At 44.0% G+C, this 26,289-nt stretch overlaps 1 protein-coding gene across 7 annotated transcripts in view; it reads left to right on the forward strand.

The window, feature by feature from the left end:
* Positions 1–26,289, forward strand: part of SMIM35 (small integral membrane protein 35) — a 129,336-nt gene that overhangs the window by 84,622 nt on the left and 18,425 nt on the right. Inside the window, exon 1 of one of the 7 annotated variants that reach the window (XM_068240879.1) lies at positions 22,472–22,525. The exons of the other annotated variants lie outside the window; for them this stretch is intronic. The gene's annotated coding sequence lies outside the window, so the exon portion shown is untranslated. Of the gene's footprint in view, positions 1–22,471; positions 22,526–26,289 lie in introns of those variants that run through there. 7 annotated transcript variants of the gene reach the window in all.

Here is a 26,289-nt window from a genome sequence, read left to right on the forward strand (position 1 = left end):
ACCCCCCTGTTAGTGCCTAAACCTAAGACCCCCCTGGTGGTGCCTAAACCTAAGACCCCCCTGTTAGTGTCTAAACCTAAGACCCCCCTGTTGGTGCCTAAACCTAAGACCCCCCTGGTGGTGCCTAAACCTAAGACCCCCCTGTTGGTGCCTAAACCTAAGACCCCCCTTTATTATGTGGATAATAATGTTTTACTAATTATGGATGCAAAAAATATATTCCAATTTACATTACGCACTGATCGCTTTATTTTGTGAATAATGTTTTAAAAACAGTAAGGGATAAAACTTTAAATAATGTTTTAATTATTTAAATAAGATAAATACATTTAGTATTTTCATAAACGTTATTCGGCACGGGTGCATTTTATAAACCTAAATTAATACAAGCTCAGTTATAAATCATTAAACAGCTCCGGGCGCCGTTTGTAAACTTTATTTAGCTCCGGGCGCCGTTTGTAAACTTTATTTAGCTCCGGCGCCCTTTTTTCCTGCTCGGCGCCTATTAAACGTTATTTATTATGGGAGTGAATGGCGGCGCCCTTTTTGTCCACTAGCTGCCTGCGCCCTTTTTTCCCAGCTCCGTTATACAGTGTGTCTACACATGCTCCTCTATACAATTTATGATGTGTTTAAGAATATGGAACTTTATTTTTGGTCAGAATGATCTTCTCTGTATAAATATGGCCACAGTTGTGAAAACGGGCCATGTTTTTTTAATATGTACCTTTCGTATGCTTCTCAGAATAAACATTAAAAAAAATCTGTAATTATTTTAAAAAATGAGCCCCTGGGGGGTACGCACTTTGGTAGGGGAAAGCCTCTGGATCCTAATGGGGTTTCCCTCTTCCTCCTTTGTGGTGGAGCAGAGTTGTATAGGCACCCAGTATAACAAGTTAGATCTCTTTACTGAAGAAACGTGCAGAGATAAATTATACACAGCCATCAGATAATGGATCACTGGATCACTGTTGGGTGTTCGCCAGGGCTGCCTGAAGTTCTGCGATCTATGTCATCTGGGCATCCGGTGACTGGGCCTATAACATGATGGAGCAGAGTTGTAGGTACACGCAGATAGGCACCCAGTATAACAAGTTAGAACTCTTTACTGAAGAAAACGTGCAGAAATAAATCATACACAACCATCAGATAATGCAGTTTACTTAGAACAGAGAGGAGCACAGAATGATCACAGAAAATAATAATACCATAGAGATTATTGTTGCACTTTACATACACAGTGACATCTTGTGGTTGTTTTACTATACTGCAATTTAAGTAATCCTTTTGATACTAGCAACACTTTTTCTCCACAGATTAGCCTTAGGCTAGGTGCACACTTAGCAGAAACGCTAGCGTTGTGGAAAACGCTGCATTTTTGCTGCTAATGGAAGTCTATGGGCAGGAAAAAACGCATATAAAAAACGCATATACATTTTATATGCGTGCGTTTTCAAAAACGCTGGTTTTGTTGCATGGTATGCAAAAATGCATCAAAAACGCACATAATAAAAGTCAATGGCAACGCAATGTTATGCGTTTTTACATGCTTTTTTGTAAAAAAATTGTTATGGGATGTATTTCCGCTTCCTGTTGTCTTCCTATTAATTTGCGTAAAAGGCATGAAAAGCACATATAAAACGCATATGCATTTTTTATATGCGAACCGCAAACACATTAAAACACATGCAAAACGCTGAAAAATGCATCTGCGGTAAAAAAAAACACTAATGCAAACACACCAAAAATGCACTAAAAATGCACAAAAAAACGCACACAAAAAAACAAAAATATGCACATGACATAAAACACAGCCTTTCATGTAATGTTGTGTGTGCACGTACCCTAAGGGCCGGTTCACACAGATGTTTGGTGGGCGTTTACTGCCAGCATCTGGAACTCGTCATCAAACGCTCCCATTCAAGTGAATCGGAGCGTTTGTATTGGGTGGCGTGTATCATTTATCATCGTTTCCAATCCTGATTTTCCCTGTCATTCCCTGCGACCCTGGAAGCACCTACGGTCAATTACCGTCATGTTTTCGTGTCCCCCTGCAGAGTCAAAAAACGCTCATTGCGACGGGAAGCCTGTGCAAGCTCCTGAACGAGTCGCCGGCAAAAGGGACGCCACTAGAAGCCCGTGTGAATCGGCCTGAAACTGACAGCCCAATTTTCTTTATCAGTTCTAAATGTCTTTTCATGGGTAGAGACTTTGTAAGAACATCTGCTATCATTATTATTATTATTTAGTATTTATACAGCGCCAACATCTTTCGCAGCGCTGTACAGAGCATATAGTCTTGTCACTAGCTGTCCCTCAGAGGAGCTCACAATCTAATAACTGCCACAGTTGTATGTCATATCTTCAGTTGGACAATACTACAATTCATCTTGCTTGTAAGTCTTTCAAGACATTATGCTTTACATCTACATGCTTGGTTCTCAGATTGACTCGTTCCCTCTGTGCGAGTGCAATGCATCCGTGGTTATCCTCAAGTTTTGGTGTAGCCTCTGTTTCTTTGATCCAAGTTGTCCAAAAGTTGTCTTAGCCAAATATGTTTTTGATTTGCTTGTGCTGCTGCTACATGTACATAGGATAGTTAGCTGGTTTGACATCTTTCATCCCGAGAGTTTCAATCACTTCCTCTATCTTACGACTTTGGTCAAGAAGAAAACTCCCATCTTCATCTCTCTCAATCTGCATATCAAGGAAATGTTTCACATTACCTAGATTTTTTGTTTCAAAGTTCTCATTTAGAATTTCCAAGACCTTGGAATTAACCTTGTAACATACCAGCATCTCATCTATGTATATTAGTACAAAGATGCAGAGGCATATCTAGAGGGGTGTAGGTATGATTTATGCCATGGGCACCACAGTACCATGGGCCCTATGGCTGCCCCTGTGTTTCGCCACCATGCCAAGGTTAGGACTTGAGTGGGAGGTTAGTGTTAGGTGTTGAAAGAGGGGAAGGTTAGTGCTAGAATAGAGTACAGGGAATAAGAAGAGATATTTCCAAAAAAGTAACTTCAGCAATATCGCAAGCCAAAAAACACAGGCCACAATAACAAATGAATATGATAAATTATACTGTTTATAGAGTCGAAGGGGGCTCTAACTTGGGGGGGGGGGCACAATTTCACTCTATGCCATAGGTTCTCTATTACCCAGATATGCCCCTGCAAAGATGTAACTGCCATTCTGCTTCTTTTGTACCTACAGGGGTCTATTTTACTTCTTCGTTCTCTTTTGTGAGCACATCATTGATTTTCATGTTCCATGCTCTAGCTGCTTGCTTGAGACCGTAGATTCCTCTCTGAAGTTTGCCTACTAGATCTGGCATTTGTGAGTCCACAAATCCTTTAGGTTCTTCCATGCAGATCTATTTTGTTAACTCACTGTTTAAGAAGGTTGTTTTGACATCAAAGTGTCTTTCATGTTCAGGTTTTGTCTATTCAGTTCCTGTATGCCATCAGGGTGTCTGTGACCTAGGCGTCTGTGTCGCACATGAATGCAATTATGTCCAGGTGTGCAAAGATTTGCTTGCTCTTTAACTGTGTCAAGTTCATATAGGTGCTTATCCACTCTGGCAGTTGCAATCTCTTCTTCTCCATGTTGGATGCTGCGCTGGTCACCTTGGAATTTTGTGATCGATCCTTTGCTTTGCAGTTGCCTGACGGATTAAGTGTCTACCATCTAATGTGGGAACATATAACACATCTGTCATTGGTATAACTAGACTTTGACCATCTCCATTGTGACATATAAGCTTGCCATGACTGATGCCTTCAGCTGTAGTGTTGCTCCCATCAGCAAGATAGATAGTCTCTTTATTACTTAGATCAAGTTTTGCAAAGAAATTTATGTCACTCATCATGTTGCTCCTGAATCTATATACCACTTCTGGCCTGGTGGAGTACCTGTCACCACTGGCGTAACAATAGGGCCTGCAGCCCTTCCCCCCTGGGGCCCGCTCGGGGCCATTTTGGGGGGCTGGAGGGGTCGCAGCACAAGGGCAAAGCCATGCTGCACTTCAGTGGGGAGGGGGGATGGTCCCCCCCTCACCTCGGGCTCTCCCCTCTGCGCTCCCCTCCAGCATCAATACGTTTGTGTGTACACTGTGCAGGCGGCGGGGCAGCAGCAGATGCATACCTTCCGTGCACTCCAGCGTGGACGTTCCTCTCTCTAGCCTCTGACGCGACTTCCTGTTTAACCTCCTGCCGCCCGCGTCACGCCAGTAGGCGTGGCCGCGGCGGCAGCCCCAGGACCGCCTAACGCCAATTGGCGTAAAGTCCTGGGGCTCTGTTTAGCATGAGATCGCGCGCATGGTGCGCACGCATCTCCTGCTTGGGGGGCGGAGCTCCGCCCCGCCTTCAGTCTCCGAGCGGCTATTGCCGCTCGGGATACTGTTAGACGGCGATCACGCCGTCTATTTACTTGGTGCAGCGCTGCGATGAGCAGCAGCGCTGCACCGGGGACAGCCGTGTGACACGGCTGTCCCCATGGGGGACAAGAGAGCGATCGGCTCTCATAGGCAGAAGCCTATGACAGCCGATCGCCATAATTGGCCGGCTGTGGGGAGGGAGGGAGGGAGCGAAGGAATACATTTAAAGGAACAGGGGATTTTAGAAAAAAAAACCTAACAATAATATTTATTTAAAAAAAAATAAACATGGGGGGAGCGATCAGACCCCACCAACAGAGAGCTCTGTTGGTGGGGAGAAAAGGGGGGAGGGATCACTTGTGTGCTGAGTTGTGCGGCCCTGCAGCTTGGTCTTAAAGCTGCAGTGGCCAATTTAGCTAAAAATGGCCTGGTCACTAGGGGGGTTTAGCCCTGCAGTCCTCAAGTGGTTAAACAGTATTTCTGCAGGGTGGCCCAATGGGACGTAGTTACGCCCCTGCCTGTCACTTTAAATGTTCCCTGCCACTGGTCTCTGTTATTATCATTTACTGTAGCTCTACTGACTGTTAAGAGTTTCTTGAAAATCTTTTTTTTTTTTTTCACTTTCTATATTGAACAATCTTTCTTAACCACTTTAGGATCCTTGGTACGCATATCTACGCCCCTTTAAACTTCACAGGGGGGCAGATATGCGTACTGCTGCACTACCATCGTGTTCACGATCCCCGTGCTGTTTACCGTCGATCCACCATCGCAGCCCCCTCCATCTGTGATCAGGATGTGAGAATCTTTTGAGTCTCAATCCCGATCACCGTTCCCATGTCTTCCGAGAGCTTGTAAACATCACACAAGTTCTCAGACCTGACACTTCCGTGTTCGTCAGTGTTCTATTAATAGAAACACAGTCTCAGTAGCACCATAGCCACTCAGTAGCACTTTTGTGGCCAAAAAGTAAAATACACCTATTTATTCCAGTATAACATTTTACATAGAAAGTTTAATATAATTTCTTTATTTTATTACTTTTAACCCCCTCCAACCCTGCCCCACAGTTACAGAAATAAAACATTTGTTAATTTTTTTTTTTTAAATTACATCATTTAATTTTTTTTACATAAATAGTTACCTTAGGGACTTTTCTAATATGGATGTCATGAGAGTATATACCTGTTAATTTTGCAAAAAAAAGTCTTGTAATAAGTGAAAAAGTATTAAAAATACCTAAATGGAAAAATGCTCCTTTATTTCCAGATAAAATATTATCACCATACATTGTACTAGGGACACAATTTAAACATTGTAATAACCGGGACAAATGGGCAAATAAAACGTGTGGGTTTTATGTACCGAAGCACATTTTATTTTAAAACTATAATGGCTGAAAGCTGAGAAATAATAATTTTTTTTCTTTTTTTCCTTATTATTCCCTTTACAATGCATATAAAATAAAATAATTCATAGGAAAAACTACCACCCAAAGAAAGCCTAATTTGTGGCGAAAAAAACAATATATAGATCATTTCAGTGTGATAAATAGCAATAAAGTTATCGCTGAATGAATGGGAGGAGCACTGAAATGTGAAAGTTGTTTTGGTTTTTAAGGGAAAAAACCTGTGATCCTGAAATAAAGGGATGCTTAAAGGAATACTATCGATACCCAAGTGTTCCAAAATGACAATGTACAAATAATGTCTAAGTAGCTGTGTAAACATTTTCCTATTTTTCATGTTAAATATCAGGCAACAGGCCCAACAAGCCTGGCCACACATCTGCTTCTTCACATTCCTGTCCGCAATAGCAGGATAGACAGCGCTATTGCGGACAGGAACGCGTAGAAGCAGACGCATGGCCAGACCCATTGGCCCTGTTGCCGAAAATAAAGGTACCTGGCGGCGGGGGACAGGAGGATCCGATCAAGACTGCGAGGGCACTGGATGGTTGCAGGGGGCTGGTAGAAGCCCCAGGAGAGTAAGACTCATTTTTTTTACAGACTTAAGTGTCACTTTAAAGTGTCCAACCTTCTTGCATTAGAAACATGCTTCATTCTCTTTTCTGTGGGCTTTTGTGTCTGTAGCTTTAAGAGCAGTTTCATTGTTACTTTCTGCTGTTGTCTGTTCTTTTCTGCACCTGTACTAATTTGAGCATGGTTATCATTAATTCTAGTGTCAGTTCTGCTTCGGGTCTGGTTTCCAGAGCATTAATCAGTGTATTATATGATTCTGTTAAGCTACACAGCAATATAGCTGACACGTGGCTGTCTTTTACATCCTCCCTGATCTCTGAGTTGTGCCATTACTCCTAGCATTGCATTTATATGCTCCTGCATGCATGGGCGTCCGCACGTTGGGCAAAATGGAGCTCCTGTCCCCCCTGGCCACCAGCTCCCCCCCCCCCCTGGCCGTTCCCTGCTGCCTAGTCATAGCAGGCAGCCCAGCATCAGACCTGCGATCAGCCAGCGACCAGTGAGTGGTCCTGTCACTACCTGTCACTACATAAACTAGGGGGCACCTGTCACTACCTAAACTGGGGGGCACCTGTCACTATTTAAACTGGGGGGCTCCTGTCACTACCTAAACTAGGGGGCACCTGTCACTAACTAAACTGGGGGCCCTTGTCACTACATACACTGGGTACCTGTCACTACCTAAACTGGGGGGTACCTGTCACTACCTAAACTGGGTGGTACCTGTCACTACCTAAACTGGGGGGTACCTGTCTCTACCTAAACTGGGGGGCACCTGTCACTAACTAAACTGGGGGCCCTTGTCACTACATACACTGGGGGGCACCTGTCACTACCTAAACTGGGGGGCACCTGTCACTTCCTAAACTGGGGGGTACCTGTCACTACCTAAACTGGGGGGTACCTGTCACTACCTAAACTGGGGGGTACCTGTCACTACCTAAACTGGGGGGCACCTGTCACTATCTAAACTGCGGGGCACCTGTCACTACCTAAACTGCGGGGCACCTGTCTTGGAGGTGCTCACAATCTAATTCCTACTATAGTACTAGTCTGATGTGTCAAGAACTGCAAGGGCCGATCCTTGATTGGGTTACTCACTCGCATAGAGGCCCATATATGGATTTGCAACCTATGAACCGACTAGCCAAGAGGAGCGTTCTGACTCCAAAGGATTCACCACACACATCCAATTCAAATGTTTGCCACCCCGTGCGAGTCAGCACACGACTGTAACTATATTAACACACTGAGAACACTGCAACTTAACCCTTAGCTGTACGCAGGGATCGGCGCCAGATCTATCTGTCTGGGTTGTAGATGCAAACTACTATAGAACACAAGGTAACGCTTTCGGAGGAGTAAGTATGATTGTGTATGTTCAGAAACAGGTGGTAACCGTAAAACGATTTTTAAACGTTTTTATAACAAAAATGCATTACACACATTTACATACACTAATTAACATATAAACATAAGGCTTAAAATAAAAGAGAAATAACGGTGAGGTTTACTTAGCTTAGCAGTCCTTGTAACCCTAACACGCAATTACTCAATTACTTAATGACCAAGTTTGTGAGCTTAGCGGTCTTTGGCATCAATAATTTGCATTGAAATATTGGCTGTGGCTCCACCCCTTTTCTAAATTTGAACCCCAATCACCCAATGGCCAACTGTACCAGGTACAGGTGATTAACAGTGCAAGAGGTTTGTTCCATTAACAGTGAAAGAATGGCAGCAATTAAATATTCCCCTTGAAAATCAATAGGTGGATTTTAATTGGCTTTTGTAGGCTCCACCCACTTTTCTGAATATTAATCCCAGTCACCCAGTGACCAACTGTGCAAAGTTTGAGAACCCTACCATTAACAGTGTAAGAATGGCTGCTGTTTACATTTTCCCAGTAAAATTTGTATTTGTCTCCGCCCACTTATGTACTTGCCTGGTGTTGGCTGTGCCCACTTTCCTAACCCTAACACACAATTAATCAATTACCAAGTTTGTGAGCTTTGCAGTGTTTGGCATCAATAATTTGCATTGGAATGAAACAAATCTGATTTGCTGTTTATGGCTCCACCCCCCTTTCTGAATTTGAACCCAGTCACCCAATGATCAACTGTACCAGGTTTAAGGCTTGTGCCAGTAGCAGTGCAAAAATGGAAGCAATGTAAACATTCCCCTTGAAAACCAATAGGTGAATTTTGATAGGCTTTTATAGGCTCCACCTACTTTTCTGAATATTAATCCCAGTCACCCAACGTCCAACTGTGCGAAGTTTGAGAACCCTGCCAATAACAGTGTAAGAATGGCTGCAGTTTACTTTTTCCGAGTGAAATTTGTATTTGTCTCCACCCACTTTTTGGTTAGGGGAATAAAAAGTATCCTATTTGTTATTCCAGGTAATGTACTATGTGCGTGGTGTGCCAAATTTCATTCAAATCCATTCAGCCAGTTTTGCGTGATCAAGTAACAAACACACAAACATACAAACATCCAAACTTTCCCATTTATAATATTAGTAGGATTGATTGTGTTTTTTTTTGTTTTTGTTTTTGTAAGGCTTGGTGGTGTATTCTCCACAGTCAGCATGCAACGCATGAGCTGGCGTGGAGGAGGTACACACACTAGCACCAGGAAACAGGCTATCCCTAGTATAGTGGAGGGGAGGACTGACTCCAATAGGAGATTGTGGCGCACAGAGCCGGTGCAGATCTGACAGCCACAAACAATGCTTTCGTTATAACGTCTTAGCGCAAAGTAGCGCTGAGCGCACAAACCAGAACTGAGGAGATCAGGACAGGTAGACAGAATGAACGCTTGCTAGTTAGCGGCTACTTAGCGACAGCAAGCGTCCAAAACCAGACAGACTGGAATGAGGCAGCCAATGCGATGCGGCGATGGCGTGCCTCACAAAGACAGGACAGGATAGTCAGAAAACAGCAGGATTAAGATAGATGAACGTAACACAGATAAATATACAATAAGTATGTTTTCCTAGCGTATTACAATTACAGCTATCAATGAAACTATTTGTAACGTCTGACTAACATATGTATATATCGGCAATGAACCGATATATGACATAAGCAGGAACGCTGACTAGGAATGGAGTAACACAGGGAACAGGACTCAGAAGGATTCGCTATCTCTTCGCAGAGATGAACGCAATCCACAAACGGTAACAGAACAGGATTCAGAAGGATTAGTTATCCCTTCGCAGAGATGAACGCAATCCACAAACAGTAACAGAACAGGATTCAGAAGGATTCGTTATCTCTTCGCAGAGATGAACGCAATCCACAACAGAACCAGGAGCAGGGTAACTACCTCAGCACGGGTGGTCACGGTACGCGCAACCTACCAAAACGTGCTGGAAAGCTGACTAACTGCACACAGGATATAAACAGTTCGTGTACGTATACATCAGAGACACTGATGTATCACGTAACACAAATACAAGGAAAATAATAAACGTGCTGGTATGCATATATATTGGCAATGAACCAATATATGATGCAAAGACCAGCAAAGTATCTTTATAACAAGAAACACGATCGGGGGCTAAAGCGACAGCAAGACTGGCTTAAGCTGAAGCTATGAAAACCCAAGGAAACCCTGCAGGAAGCAGATCTTTATACTGAGGTCATCCAATGGGAGCAGACATGCAGATTCCCACACAGGTGAATGATAATCAGTCACAAGCTGACAGCAGGGAAAGACAGACAAAGCTATGCAGCTTGCATGGAAATAGATCAGAACTGCCTGAGCTGCAGCACTACTACTTCCAGTAATAGCTGCTGCAGCAGCGATCATTACAGTACCCCCGCCTTTAAAAGCGGATTCCAGACGCTTTTCAAAACTGAAATTCCCAACAAAACAGTCTGACTGATAATTCATGATGACCGGGACAGCCCGGCAAGACCGAATTCCAGAATCAGTCCCCACAAGACTGGACCCATCAGAACCAGAACCTACAGAACCATGCCCATCAGTACTACAAGCCCCAGTGTGACACCCATCAGAACCATGATTTCCAGAAGAAAGCCCTCCGAAACTCCCTGAGCGATACCCACCGCCTTCCAGGAACCGTTCAGAAACGCCAAAGCCTTTGCAATGCCCACCGGTACTGTCTTTACCAACACAAAACCCACTGTTGAACCAGTCCAAGGCACCAGGACAAGTTTTCTCAGAGACCTCCCAGAACACCTTGAAGCTCCAAAGAGATCCCCATAGGTCAGAATGCCCCTTAGGCTCACATGGAGAACCATCAAGAACCCCTATGGAACCTAGGGCAATTCCCGAGTCAGGGCCACAAGGACAAACATCAATATCAGGGCTTTCAGGGACCAGAACCATCTCTGGGCATGCAGGCAGACTGGCAATATCAGAACGTGTTCCCACTAAGGAAGCATCAGAGCACGCTAACACCTTAGACACACTTGGGCATTCTGGCACACAAAGAACATCTGGGCACACCGGCACAAGAGAAACCTCTGGGCATGTCAAGGAACTGTGAGCCTCAGGGTCAGCCAAGACAGGACCAAAACCAGGACTGGCCAAAAAAAAATCATCATGACTAAACTTCGCAACTACTGGACTTTTACACGAGAATGCTGGATCAGACTTAGATGTCGCTGATTCCAGCAAAGTCAGTAACAAATCAGATTCAGGGGCACTAACAAGACAGGACAAATCTTCTGATGTATGCACTGAACCAGACAGGGACTCCACAACTACCTCTGGACTGGACAGAGACTCATTTAATACACTGGATTGGAGCTCATGAGGCGCTGCAGAACAAGTCAGTATTGCAGCAGCCCCCACTGGACTAGGCAAAACTGAGGAATTCCCTGGACAGGAAGGGGACTCTGGAACCTCTGCCACAGCGGCCAGAGAACCAGAATCTTTCAGGATACAGGGCTGGGTTTCAGGAACACTCATCAGACCGGACTGAAATTCTGAGATTTCTATTATTTTGACCAGAGAATCAGAATTATCCATGTTACAGGGCAAGACTTCTGAAACATTCAGAGGACAGGGCTGGAGTTCCTCGGCTGTTACAACACTGGAGAGGGACTCAACAACATTGGTTAAATCAGACTGTGTACAGGACAAGGTATCTGACACACTTGCTGACGAGGACAATATTTCAATGGCTTCTGCTTTGCTGGGCAGAAATTCATCAAGTTTTATTAGAGCAGACTGTAATTCCAAAACAGCTGCTAGACAAGTGAATATTACTGCAACACCAACTGAGGTAAGCAGTGCTTCAGCCTCCTCTGCTAGAGGGTTTAAAGTATCCAAAGTACTGGGTGAAGCATAAGACTCTGCGACCACAGCTTCACTGGACAGGATCACTGAACAGTCCATATTGCAGGGCAAAACCATGGAAGCACCTGCTGGACAGCATAATGATTCTGTGACCTGAGTTTCATTGGAGAGATCTACTGCACAATTCATGGTACAGGGCAAATTTATTGGAAAATTTTCTGAACAAGGTAATAATTCTGCGATTTCAGGTTCACATAGCAGATGCTCTGAGCTATTCACGAAACTAGAGCGAGGTGTAGAAACAGGAAGATCAAGACACAATGTTTGCGCATCTGAATCACCATTCATTTGTAAAATTGGAAAATTCAGATGCTGGGGTTCTGAGTTTACTAAAAGAAGAATAATATAGGGAGCTCAGAGCTGGTGTAATAGTAAGATATCAAAAATTTATTGCAACCTCTTATGGCCTATGGACATACAAAACAAACCAACATATACCCTCCCTTAAAAACAATCCCTGGAGCAGCTATGGGGCTATGACTACTGCGTGAGACCGGAGTGCACTCCTATATAGTCCTTTTGCATGCATGTAAATATGAAGCTTGTTCCTTTCTTCAGGCCCAACAATAACTTTGCATCCAGGTGCGAACCAGGTAAGGTCACCGATAGTGGCGCTACTGATCAACCCGCATGTCCATACATGTCATTGTGTACCTTCACAATACAATTGCATACGCATCTCATTACTGACACTGCAAACGTGTCAAACCTCCGCTCCCCGCCGATTCAACACAACTTATATTCAAACAACTCCCGGAGTGAAAAGCAGCCATTCATCAAATCTGCCGTATGTATAATCTCACCACACCGGTATGTCGGTCATCGTTGGGGCAGCCTGCGGCGCTGTGAGAGTTCCTGGTGGTGTCGGACGTAATGCGGGGGGAGGAAGAGAAGCGGAGGTGCGGGTGATCAGAGCCGGGACACACTTCCGGGTAGCGCCGTGTGTCACGTGACGCGTTTCGTCACGACCCACGTGACTTCTTCAGACGTGACGTAGGTAGGGGTGTGCATCCTTTTATGGCTACCAAGCCAATCATATGTGAGTTAAAACAGTCCGTTCGTTGCCACCTACTGGCCGTAGTGGCTATATGCACCTTAGAAATGACAACAGGGCAGTTTGTCTACGTTTATAGGGCATTAATGTCCGCGTCCGTGCGTTTTTTACAAAAAAGATTTTATATTCAGATCCCTATTGAGCCCTTTTGGATATAAGCTTTCACATTTATAAATCCACATTGATTCTTTTCTTAAAAGTTGGGTATCGTAGTCCCCACGACGTGGGCTGATATTAAGTTTGTATATGCCCATAAAACGTAGACCGGACACATCCGAATTATGGGTAGTTTTAAAGTGCAGAGCCAGAGGATTCAGTTTCTTTTTATCCACATTGGTACTTTTAATATTAGAAATATGTTCACCAATCCTAGTGTTTAGAGATCTATATGTTTTCCCAATATAAATTAAGTTACATGGGCATTTAATCTGATAAACAACCCGAGAGGTATTACATGAAATATAATCGTTAACCCAAAAGGCTTTTGATCCATCAAAATTTGAGAACCGATTACTCTTGAGGACATAGCGACACATATCACAATCCAAACATTTGTGCATACCTTTTTTAGACATTTTACATATAGGGGGGCCACCCCATCCAAATTCACTTCTAACCAGGAGATCATTTAGATTATTGCTCCTCCTTGCAGCCATATGTGGGTATTCCCCAACTATTTTTGCCGTAATTGGGTCTCTTTTTAGGAGATGCCAGTGTCTCTGTAAAATTTCTTTTATCTCCGTATAGTGAGCACTGTATGGGGTCACAACTCTTGACACACAATTAGCTGTATTTACCGTTCTAGGTTTTGATGGGGATATCCCCTGCTGTTCCTCAGCTCTTTTCAAAAGATCCCCCCTATTTTTAGCGAGGGCTCTCTTGTATGCGGTGATAATAATCCTGTTTGGATAACCCCTTGCCAGCAATCTAGCCCTCAGTTCACCCGCCTCTCTTTCGAAATCATTAATATTACTGCAGTTTCTGCGTAATCGCAGAAACTGCCCAGTGGGCACGGCCCATTTTTGGGCGGGTAAATGAGAGCTACATGCCGACAAAAGGGTATTACCCGCTGTGGGTTTTCTATATGTACAGGTCTCTAGGGAGGTCCCTACTTTTTTAATCATCAGGTCAAGGAAGGAGATTTCTCCAGTATCATATGTATAAGTAAGGAAGATGTTCCTATCGTTCGAGTTGAGTTCTGCTACAAATTCTTTTAATTCGAAATCATTTCCTTTCCAGAGGAGAAAGATGTCGTCCACATAACGTATCCAGAGGGCGACGTGCTCCGCGTATCCACGCGTGCACCTCACAACCTCCTGCTCCCAGTATCCTAGGTGAAGGCACGCGTAGGCCGGGGAGCACGCCGCCCCCATTGTAACGCCCCTCTTCTGTCTGTATATTGAGCCACCGAACTCAAAATAGTTATTTTCCAGGATTAGCTTCATGGAGTCCAAGACAAACTCGGCATGGGACTCGTAACCCGAGTAATGATTTATTAAGTAGAATTCAAGAGCCTCCAAACCCCTAGAGTTAGGGATGGAGGTAAATAGGGACTCTACATCTAGTCCCACCAGTAGCCAGCTCTCTTCAACGCACACACCCTCGATGCCTGCCAGTACATCCCTGGTATCCATTACAAAAGAAGGTAGAGCTGTCACGATATCTTTAATTTTAAGGTCAACATAATTAGCTAGTTTTTCCAAAGGGCCGTTATTGCCCGAAACTATCGGGCGGCCCGGGGGGTTCAGTAAATTTTTGTGGGTTTTTGGTAAAAAATAAAAAGTAGGAATTGTATATTCATTTATGGTTAGAAATTTTAGTTCTTTTTCTGTTAGAACGCCTTCAAGAAAGCCCCATTGGACTTGATAAAAAGAAACTGAATCCTCTGGCTCTGCACTTTAAAACTACCCATAATTCGGATGTGTCCGGTCTACGTTTTATGGGCATATACAAACTTAATATCAGCCCACGTCGTGGGGACTACGATACCCAACTTTTAAGAAAAGAATCAATGTGGATTTATAAATGTGAAAGCTTATATCCAAAAGGGCTCAATAGGGATCTGAATATAAAATCTTTTTTGTAAAAAACGCATGGACGCGGACATTAATGCCCTATAAACGTAGACAAACTGCCCTGTTGTCATTTCTAAGGTGCATATAGCCACTACGGCCAGTAGGTGGCAACGAACGGACTGTTTTAACTCACATATGATTGGCTTGGTAGCCATAAAAGGATGCACACCCCTACCTACGTCACGTCTGAAGAAGTCACGTGGGTCGTGACGAAACGCGTCACGTGACACACGGCGCTACCCGGAAGTGTGTCCCGGCTCTGATCACCCGCACCTCCGCTTCTCTTCCTCCCCCCGCATTACGTCCGACACCACCAGGAACTCTCACAGCGCCGCAGGCTGCCCCAACGATGACCGACATACCGGTGTGGTGAGATTATACATACGGCAGATTTGATGAATGGCTGCTTTTCACTCCGGGAGTTGTTTGAATATAAGTTGTGTTGAATCGGCGGGGAGCGGAGGTTTGACACGTTTGCAGTGTCAGTAATGAGATGCGTATGCAATTGTATTGCAGAGGTACACAATGACATGTATGGACATGCGGGTTGATCAGTAGCGCCACTATCGGTGACCTTACCTGGTTCGCACCTGGATGCAAAGTTATTGTTGGGCCTGAAGAAAGGAACAAGCTTCATATTTACATGCATGCAAAAGGACTATATAGGAGTGCACTCCGGTCTCACGCAGTAGTCATAGCCCCATAGCTGCTCCAGGGATTGTTTTTAAGGGAGGGTATATGTTGGTTTGTTTTGTATGTCCATAGGCCATAAGAGGTTGCAATAAATTTTTGATATCTTACTATTACACCAGCTCTGAGCTCCCTATATTATTCTTCTTTTTGCCGACATTTATACATGGGTGAGACGAGCCAATTAGATGTGATATCCCGTACCCTCACATTTTTTTGTTCTGAGTTTACTAGACAGGATTGCTGGGACTCGGAAACTGATGTAGTGCATCTATTGGCATCTGCTGGATCAGACAGGAGTTGAACTTTATTAACACAGGTAATTTCTGCAGAAGTGTTTGCAGAGACAGGCAAGATTTTTCTGGTGTCTGTTTCACTAAACAAAGAGTCATGAGTACTGGCTAGGCTGGACTCGGAAGTCAGCAGGACCTCTGGATTCTCTGCTGAGAAATTTGCGCAGGGCAGGGTTAAGAATGTATCAGTGGCTTCTGTTTTACTGGGAAGTAACACTGAGTTATCCATGGTACAGGGTGGAATTGCAGGAACTTCAATTTCACACAAAAAGAGCTCCGAATCACCTGCTGAATCAGCCAAAGGTGCTGAAGCAGGCGGGTCAGAACGCCAAATTTGCGAATTCGGAGTCACATAAAAATCATCCAAAATCAGTTCCCACACATCAATCAAGGGAGCCACACAGTCATACCTACACACACCAGCCTCTATTAGGTTATAGGCTGACTTAATGCATGCGTTCAATACCATTTCACTTTTTGCACTGTAAAATTGACAAAATGAACTTGAATCATTCTTCCATTCACAGACCAGGGCTTCCATCTCTCCCCTCTCGAATGGAGGATCCCATGCATACTTAACAGCGAAACATTTAGGCTGATCACAGTCTGCAGATATGATTGTGGCAGGCACATGTATAGGGTTAATTAGCAGGTGATTGGCAGATTCCTTATTCTTAAGAATCTCCAATACCTGTAGCAAGTGTTGAACTGTAGTGTATGCAAACTTCCCTTGGTTCACAAATAAGTTGATTTGTTCAATACTCTGTAATATCTCATCATAATCATACTCAGATAATTCTTTTAAACAAAAATCTTTATTTTCCCTAGCCAGGGAGGAAAGTTCATTAGTAGTTTCATAAGTCCATTTAACTCCCCTGAAAGACAATTGCATTTCATTATCTGTTAATGGCAGAATCTCATTATAGGTCTCAGTCGCTAAGGATAACGACTCTGCAGATCGGACACGTTTCTTAGAACGTTTGCGTTTGGCCTTAGACCCTGCTGTTTTCCCTGCTGTTCTTGGTGATTTATTCAAGGCTGCAGGAAAATTATCAGTAACACTTTCTGCTTGCTGAACATTTTTGCAAGCAATTGAAGGAGTAGCTGATTGACCTGCTGCCAGGAGTTCATTAAGAGGAAAAGGCAATGGATCTATGCGCAACCAGTTATGGATCACAAACGCTAGAAATTCCAGCGGTCTCTCTTTCAAATCGGAATGATTGAGAACATCAAATGCCCACTGGAATAATTCCCCTTTAAACAAAATATAACTTAGTTGTAGTGCCCAGGTTGAAACAGGAGTCGCTTGGAGATCAGGATTGGTCAGGAACCTGGCACATTCAGAGAAAAACTCATTTTCTGTTTCAGAGCTAAGTTCTTCAAATTTCTTAAAGGAACAGGAACCATAATTAACAGTGTCATACTTTCTGGGAATCCCCCCCACAATGGGGATTGGTAATGGGGTTTTCATAATGTAAGGCTTGGTGGTGTATTCTCCACAGTCAGCATGCAACGCATGAGCTGGCGTGGAGGAGGTACACACACTAGCACCAGGAAACAGGCTATCCCTAGTATAGTGGAGGGGAGGACTGACTCCAATAGGAGATTGTGGCGCACAGAGCCGGTGCAGATCTGACAGCCACAAACAATGCTTTCGTTATAACGTCTCAGCGCAAAGTAGCGCTGAGCGCACAAACCAGAACTGAGGAGATCAGGACATGTAGACAGAATGAACGCTTGCTAGTTAGCGGCTACTTAGCGACAGCAAGCGTCCAAAACCAGACAGACTGGAATGAGGCAGCCAATGCGATGCGGCGATGGCGTGCCTCACAAAGACAGGACAGGATAGTCAGAAAACAGCAGGATTAAGATAGATGAACGTAACACAGATAAATATACAATAAGTATGTTTTCCTAGCGTATTACAATTACAGCTATCAATGAAACTATTTGTAACGTCTGACTAACATATGTATATATCGGCAATGAACCGATATATGACATAAGCAGGAACGCTGACTAGGAATGGAGTAACACAGGGAACAGGACTCAGAAGGATTCGCTATCTCTTCGCAGAGATGAACGCAATCCACAAACGGTAACAGAACAGGATTCAGAAGGATTAGTTATCCCTTCGCAGAGATGAACGCAATCCACAAACAGTAACAGAACAGGATTCAGAAGGATTCGTTATCTCTTCGCAGAGATGAACGCAATCCACAACAGAACCAGGAGCAGGGTAACTACCTCAGCACGGGTGGTCACGGTACGCGCAACCTACCAAAACGTGCTGGAAAGCTGACTAACTGCACACAGGATATAAACAGTTCGTGTACGTATACATCAGCGACACTGATGTATCACGTAACACAAATACAAGGAAAATAATAAACGTGCTGGTATGCATATATATCGGCAATGAACCAATATATGATGCAAAGACCAGCAAAGTATCTTTATAACAAGAAACACGATCGGGGGCTAAAGCGACAGCAAGACTGGCTTAAGCTGAAGCTATGAAAACCCAAGGAAACCCTGCAGGAAGCAGATCTTTATACTGAGGTCATCCAATGGGAGCAGACATGCAGATTCCCACACAGGTGAATGATAATCAGTCACAAGCTGACAGCAGGGAAAGACAGACAAAGCTATGCAGCTTGCATGGAAATAGATCAGAACTGCCTGAGCTGCAGCACTACTACTTCCAGTAATAGCTGCTGTAGCAGCGATCATTACAGTTTTGTTTTACAAAAAATGTTTTGGGGTAACTATTGGGGAGTGTGGGAGGTAAGGGGTTAATTTTAAATGTTAAAAAAAGTGTGTAGATGTAATTTTACTATTTGGCCTCAAGATGTCCTGGCGCATAACTTCCTTATGCGTAGTAGAGGAAGTACTGCATGGATGTGTAAGTATTATTTTTTGTGAATAGTGGCGCCGTCTAATAGACTGTGGCAGTCATTCACACGGGGGGTTAGATCAATGAATGGGAACTGTGTTGATTTCCCGGATAGCGATTGGTGGCGGTAATGATCTCGGGAGTGTGCGGGTGGGGGAAGGATCAAGAAATTCGAACGATTATCCATTTTTTTTGAGAAAAATCTAATCCTAGATGCTGGAAAAATCGTTATATTCGATTTAACGGAATAATTGAACTAAATTATCTAATCGACAAAAAAATTAAAAATTGTACCATGTATGGGCACCTTAAGGCTCCCTACAGGGTGTGCTCTCTGTCTCTGGCTGCATAAATGGGGGTCTAAAAATGATCATTATTCAAAGCACATTTGGAGGTGATTATTACCACTAGGAACATCAGTAAGGAGTTATTACAGTGACTGGAGGGGGGCCCATCCAGCCAAGAGGCCATGGTGTATTTGCAACCTCTCCTTTCCTTATCCCTATGCCACTGACTAAGGCAATCCTGAAAAAAGCACCAAGCTTTTCAATGTTTTCTGGAAGTAATCTCAAGGGGACCCTAAGGGGAAAAAAACAAGGCACTTACCTAATAAGAGGGATACCTCTGGATCCTACAGAGGCTTCCCATGTCCAGCACTGCTATTCCAGCGCAGAAGACTTGGGCGCAGCCGGCGCCACCATAGGCCATAATAGGAATTACGGCTATAGCGGCGCACAGGGAGTAACTTCGGCGCCGTCAGAAGACGGAGCTGAAGTTACTTTTAAAACACTGTAATTCAGCCTCCAGAAATAACTGTAACCCGAATTATTTCATTCCCCCACATTCCATGGCGGCCTGGAGGGGGAATAGTATTTAACAGGGCCGGGAACCAGGGCCGGGACAAGGTCCACCATCAACAGAGGCTGCGCTGCCCAAGTGCGCCCCCCCCCCCCCTCCATAAGTTTACTGCGCAGCTCTCTGATGACTGAATTGCATGTTGTGGGGGGGGGGAGGGGACTCACACAGACAGGCTGACATCACGTGAAATGTATGCTGGCTGGCTCTCTGCACAACAGAGAGAGGCACTGGTGGGAGCATCGCATGGTGACCATGGCACAGGGCTGGATTTCTACTTTTCAGTGCCCAAGGCCCACTTTTATTAACTGCCCCCTGTGAGTCTAAAAGAATACACACAAGCCATAACTGTCTCTCGTAGGCACCAGAATCCAATTCTTAGGGTGACAAATTAGGCCACAAGCTCAGACACATATCTTGCTACAGCTAAAGTGATGAGTGCTGTTATTGTGGAAAAGGGGAAGAGAAGTGACTACATGGAACACAATGTAATGACTTCTAGCTGGTGGGGTAAGGAGGAGAATAATGCATTCAGCTGTTGATTAAAGTTCTAGTGTGTGCTATATAAATACATAATAATAATAATATGGTAGGACATTACACTATGACTATGGTAGGGAATAGAGTGAGAGCTCCTCTGAGGACAGTCAGTGACATGACCATGTACTCTGTAATGTGCTGCAGAAGATGTCAGTGCTATATAAATACATAATAATAATACTATGATAGGACATTACACTATGACTATGACTGGATTAGAGTGTGAGATCCTCTGAGGACAGTCAGTGACATGACTATGTACTCTGTACAGTGCTGCAGAAGATGTCAGTGCTATATAAATACATAATAATAATATGATAGGACATTAGACTATGACTGTGGTAGGATTAGACTGTGAGCTTCTCTGAGGACAGTCAGTGACATGACTGTGTACTCTGTAAAGTGCTACAGAAGATGTCAGTGCTATATAAATACATAATAATAATATGATAGGACATTAGACTATGACTGTGGTAGGATTAGACTGTGAGCTTCTCTGAGGACAGTCAGTGACATGACTATGTGCTCTGTAATGTGCTGCAGAAGATGTGAGTGCTATATAAATACATAATAATAATAATAATATGGTAGGACGTAAGACTATGGCTATGATGGGAATAGATTGTGAGCTCCTCTGAGGACTGTCAGTACCATGACTATGTACTCTGTAAAGTGCTGCAGAACGTCAGTGCTATATAAATACATACTAATAATAATATTATGGTAGAAACATTACACTATGACTATGGTAGGAGCCCTTAATCCTCAGCCCTTACACTATCCAGCCACTGCATAGTGTCCTGTGCATTTTTTAATTCTGTGCAAGAGTACAAGTCCACTTTAAAAGTGAAACATTGAAGGGATGCTTCTGGAGAGGGAAATATTTGAGGGAAGGAATAATAGGGTAAGGAGACGGAGAGGGGTAGAATATGTAGAGACAGAAGGGGGGGGGGGGAGTTAAGGGGAGATATAGCATTAGAAAGGAGGAATGGAGAGTGATAGGGAATGGGAGAGAAAAAGAGAGAGGCATAGGTGTTAGTGACACAAAAGGCAGCATCACCACAGACCTGACACAGCTCATAGTTGCTTTCCCCTGTGTGCTCTCCTTTCACCCAGGAAGCCCAGCTCTGGCCTATTAACACTGCAGTTATTCATGTTATCTTACAGCGCCCACATAATCATGCAGCAGCTTCAGGTTTCAAAGGAGAATGAGAGATACAGCTCCCATCTGTGAGTGTCTCATGTACACTGGGCAGCAGCATTAGGCAAACAGATCCATTCAGCTCAGTCAGTGACAGGCAGTGTGTGCTGCATGTGAGCAGAATCATGCCTGCATGATCTGCTATGAACACTTCTCCCCCTTCCTCACAGAGCCTCTCCCCAATTCCCCCGTAAAGCTACCTGTCTTCCAACTCCTAAATTCTTGAATTCCCCAGGTTGTAGTGTTGTCCGGATCATGAACGATTCGGATCTTTGATCCGAATCTATTTTATGAGTCGATAATCCGAATCATCAAAATGAGTGATTCGGATCGCAAAAGGGGCGGGCCAGGAGCGACACGCCCCCTCTCAGCGGGCAGCGGGGTCTTGAAAGCAGATCAGAGATGGATCGCTCTGTTGGATGGGAGGCAGGCTTGCAGGGACAGGTAGATGAGAGAGAGGGGACATGGGTGCCACTGCCAGATATGTGTAGAGCACACATACTGGCTATAATCTGCTGCTCATTACAGGCTGTCTGTTCCGTAGTGCTGCACAGTGAACACATGGGAAGCTTTTGGCTCAGCACAGCTCAGTAACTTTGCAGACACTGTGATTGAAAGGCAATATAATCCTCCTGCACTCAGCACTAAAGAGCTGCACTTATCTTCTGGGAATGCTTTCTTTCACTGTGCGACCTTTTCTTTCAAAGTGTACAGATGAACATATAGGTGAAATATATGTAAAGCATAGGATTTGCAGCATGTGGTTATTACGTGCAAACATTTCTGCTCTCTGCTCGTCCCTCCTCCCTTCTCTGTCCACTCCCTGCCCTCTGTCCATCTTCTCCCCTTCTCTGTGTGTCCACTCCCTCACCGTCTCCTGTCCACAGACCTGTCCTGCTGTTCATTAATGCTTCCGGTAGTAAAATGATCCAAGATTCGGATCAAAGATCCGGATCTCTTCAATGATCCGATTCGAATCATCCGGATCATTGAAAAGATCCGAACTTCCCATCTCTACCAGGTTGCTCTGCAGTGTTCAGCCCCGCCCCTCAGAGCCACAGAGGAGAGGAAGGGAGGGGAGGGGCGCACTCCTCTCCTCTGTACACGCAGCCAGGAGAGACTCGGGACAGCGGCAGCAGAAGCCAGAAAGCTGATTACTGATACAGCTGTGATCTGCTCCGCTCGTCATCCCCAGCAGTCAGCCAGCACTGCTTCCGGTAAACTGGTGAGCAATTCACAGACCTGCTCCTTGCGCCCCACCCACACTGCAGTTAGCTCCGCCCAGAGGCTCCAGCCTCTTGAGCCTATGTGTCGGCCCGGCCCTGCCGGGAACTTGTGCAGCAGCAGGATCAGCCATATACCGGCTGTATCCTGCGCCCAAGATTCCTCTCGTACTCTCCCGCGTACCCCTGGATATCACTATGGCTGCCTGGGACTCGCCACCTCCTCTTCATGCATGACTGCATCTCTAAAGTTTTCTCCTGGGGGCTATTTTCCCATCTTATCAATAAACTGCCTTTTAGTCTGCAAGCAACAAAAATCAAAAGAAGAATAATTTGACAGTACTTTTTACCTACATTTTGGCACAACAGTATTTTAAATTCAGAGTACCAGGGGCGTAGCAATAGGGGTTGCAGAGGTAGCCACCGCATCGGGGCCCATGGGCCAGAGGGGCCCCGAAGGGCTCTCCCTCAACTACTGTATTAGCTCTTTATTGGTCCTGTGCTGGTAATAATCACTTCTATAGATACTTTGAATAGTAGTTATCACTAACAAACAGTTCTCCATCCCCTTCTTGCACCTCTGACACTGTGGTTGTCCTTGGCAGGTTTTGGTGCAGTGTATCAATTGTTATGTATAGAGGTCTTGGGGGGGGGGGGGGCATTGTAAAACTTGCATCGGGGGCCCACAGCTCCTTAGCTACACCACTGCAGAGTACTGAAGGTTATTTTAAACAGAAGTTACTTACTAAAGTCGCGAGTTGTATTTATGCTTTTTGCACAGTAATTAACTGGCTGCATTTATAGTTCTATATGGAGCAGAAAATAACACATTTATTTGAATTGAAAAAGTCTCTCTTAGGAGAAAACTAAGGAGAAAAATTGAATTGGATCCGGCATAATGATGGATTTAGGGCCTGTTTCCACTACACGCAGATTCTGCATGCAGAAAACTGACTCCAATGAATGCCTATGGGAAATCTGCATCAGAAAAATCGCGTTCAGTGGAAACAGGCCTATAGGCATTAATTGGAGTCAGTTTTCTGCATGCAGAATCTGCGTGTAGTGGAAACAGGCCCTTAGGCAGGGAACACACACGACTGTTTTCATGCACATTTTCTGCACAGAAAAACTGAGAACTCATGTTAATCAATGGGCTAGTTCACATTCAATGCATTTTTTGAGCACAGAAAAAAAAGACATCCTGCAGGATAATTCTGCACATTTTGACAGTTTTCTCTATTCAATTACATTAGCTGCTATGAAAAAACATTCTCCTTTTTTGTCAAACACACATGGGCCTCAGTTCACCAGAGGAGAGTTAGTAAGAGATAAAAGGTCGGTATTTTATCTCTTGCGGTATTTTAACACTTTGTTTGCAATTCACCACTGTGAGAGGATAGAGAGAGGAGTGTTCAGTAGCAGGCGATAATGGTGCGATAATGGAGCGATATGGATGCGAAAACCGTGCGATAAACGGTCGATAGTTATGCGGTGTTAGTGATTTGCATGCGATACTTTGCCTCTCTGGATGCTGGAAGTAAAGGATTGTGGGTAGGAGGAGAAGGTTATTACCAGCATGTGACTGCAGAGGGTTTCCCTCCCTTTTTTTTTACCCTCTCCTTCCATTACAAATCCCTACCTCCGTTCTGCATATTAAGCATACTAAGCAATATTAAGCATTTACAATATTAAGTGGATGGGTGAAACAGAGGAGGTATTTGGATATATTTTCACACTCCCTCCTGATGAAAAACGTATCCAGATTCCTCCTTCGTTTCACCCATCCATTTAATATTGTAAATGCTTAATATTGCTTAATATGCTAAATAGTGTAAATGGACTGCTCTCTGCTGCCTGAAATATGTACAGTATAGGATGTTACTGTGTGCTGCTAGTAAACTAGCTGCAGAGTGAGCTGCAGCAGCTGTGAGAAAAACCACATATCTCCAGGTACATTCAGGGGATAAATAGATGAAAAAATAACGAATGGCCACACCCCTTTTTACCCTGGTGAATTGTGATTTTGAGAAAAAATAACGACCAACTGTCGCCTATTTATCGCACATTTATCGCATGGATTTCTCTCTGTCGATATTTCACCCTATACTTCTGGAGAATTGCTATTTGGAGATATCACAGGCGGTAAATTACCTCCCATGAGATAAATAGGTCGGTAACCACTGGTGAATTGAGGCCAAAGTGTGCAGAAATTGCATGCAGAAAAACGCACGCAGAAAACCGAAAGACAAGCATGTCCCCTGCCTAAGATGAAATGGGTCCCGAGGCAAGGTAGTAGCTTTGGCTAAACCTGATGTTCCTTTTGGCAATCTGAGGTGGTAGACAGGACAGAGATATTGACAATTGGGCTCCCTGACACCCACTAGGCCCCAGGCACCTGCCTAGGTTGCCTTGTGGATGATCCTGCTCTGATCTGGCCCATAAAATAGCACGCTTTTGAGACAAGACAAATAACATTTATATTGCGCTTTTCTCCTGGCGGACTCAAAGCGCCAGAGCAGCAGCCACTAGGGCGCACTCAATAGGCAGTAGCAGTGTTAGGGAGACTTGCCAAAGGTCTCCTACTGAATAGGTGCTGGCTTACTGAACAGGCAGAGCCGAGATTCGAACCCAGGTCTCCTGTGTCAGAGGCAGAGCCCTTAACCATTACACCATCCAGCCACTCAGTAATCTAGAAATGGACATTTCCCTTGTTTTATGTGCTCTGAAACAGGGTTGTAGATTATTGTTACTTTAGTACAAATTGATTACACTATTAGTACCCTGTCGCCATGTGTATAAAGCATGAGCTATTTCTGTACACCATGACTGATGAAGAGTTACAGCCTGTCTCAAAAACGTTTTACTTTAATATACTCAGTAAGCCAGTAAAGGTATATTACATTTTCTGCTTCTTCCAGAACCCAGTGCATTCCTCCAGTAGCGTCTATAGACTACACTGTAGTGCACCTTAGAAAATGTGCCACTGATATTACTGAATTGTAACAATACCACTATAACAACAAGTGATATAAGGAGACCAGTCCATAAACATACAATAGTCACAACACTAGATGGCACCAAAGTAAACAGTTATTAGACTCCACTAATGGCACAGCTTGAGGAATCGATATACATGCAATATGCATGTGAGTAAAAAGCTTTCTAACAGCTGAGAAACGTTACCTCACTCAAATAGTGAATCATACAGAAGCTAAACCTGGAAAAGATTTAAACCGTACTGAATGCAAAGAGCAAGAAAATTAAATTGCAATTTAATGGATAAAAGTTAATAAACAAAAAACCTATTTGTGCGCTCCTCACGATTAGTGTGACTGCAAAGATAAAAGCTTTTCCTGGATCGCACCTGAGAAAAGTGTGTGTGCCACTCTACAAAAATTATAAAAGTTGGACAGGGCGCTCTACAGTAGATAATTAGGGCTATACTCGACCTTCAGATGAACAATATAAAACATGATAAACATACATTAGACATGACAGTAACCATATCTAAATGGCCATATGATAATGTCCCTGATGTTAGAGTCAAATCACAGTCCACAGGTTTCTTCCTCCAGACCTCTTTAGTATATAGATAATTTTCAACAGTTCCTGAGTGTTATAGTAACAGTATACGCTCACCAGATTCCACAGCTGCCCTTCTCAGGATCAGCAAACACGCTTCTGGACCAAGCCAGTTTTATCTCGATGTCCCAGCCTTTTCCTCCTCAGTAAGCCATGCAGACATAGGAGATAAAAAAACTCCAAT

This window comes from Hyperolius riggenbachi, chromosome 6 (genome assembly GCF_040937935.1).
Source record: "Hyperolius riggenbachi isolate aHypRig1 chromosome 6, aHypRig1.pri, whole genome shotgun sequence".
Lineage (NCBI taxonomy): Eukaryota > Metazoa > Chordata > Amphibia > Anura > Hyperoliidae > Hyperolius > Hyperolius riggenbachi.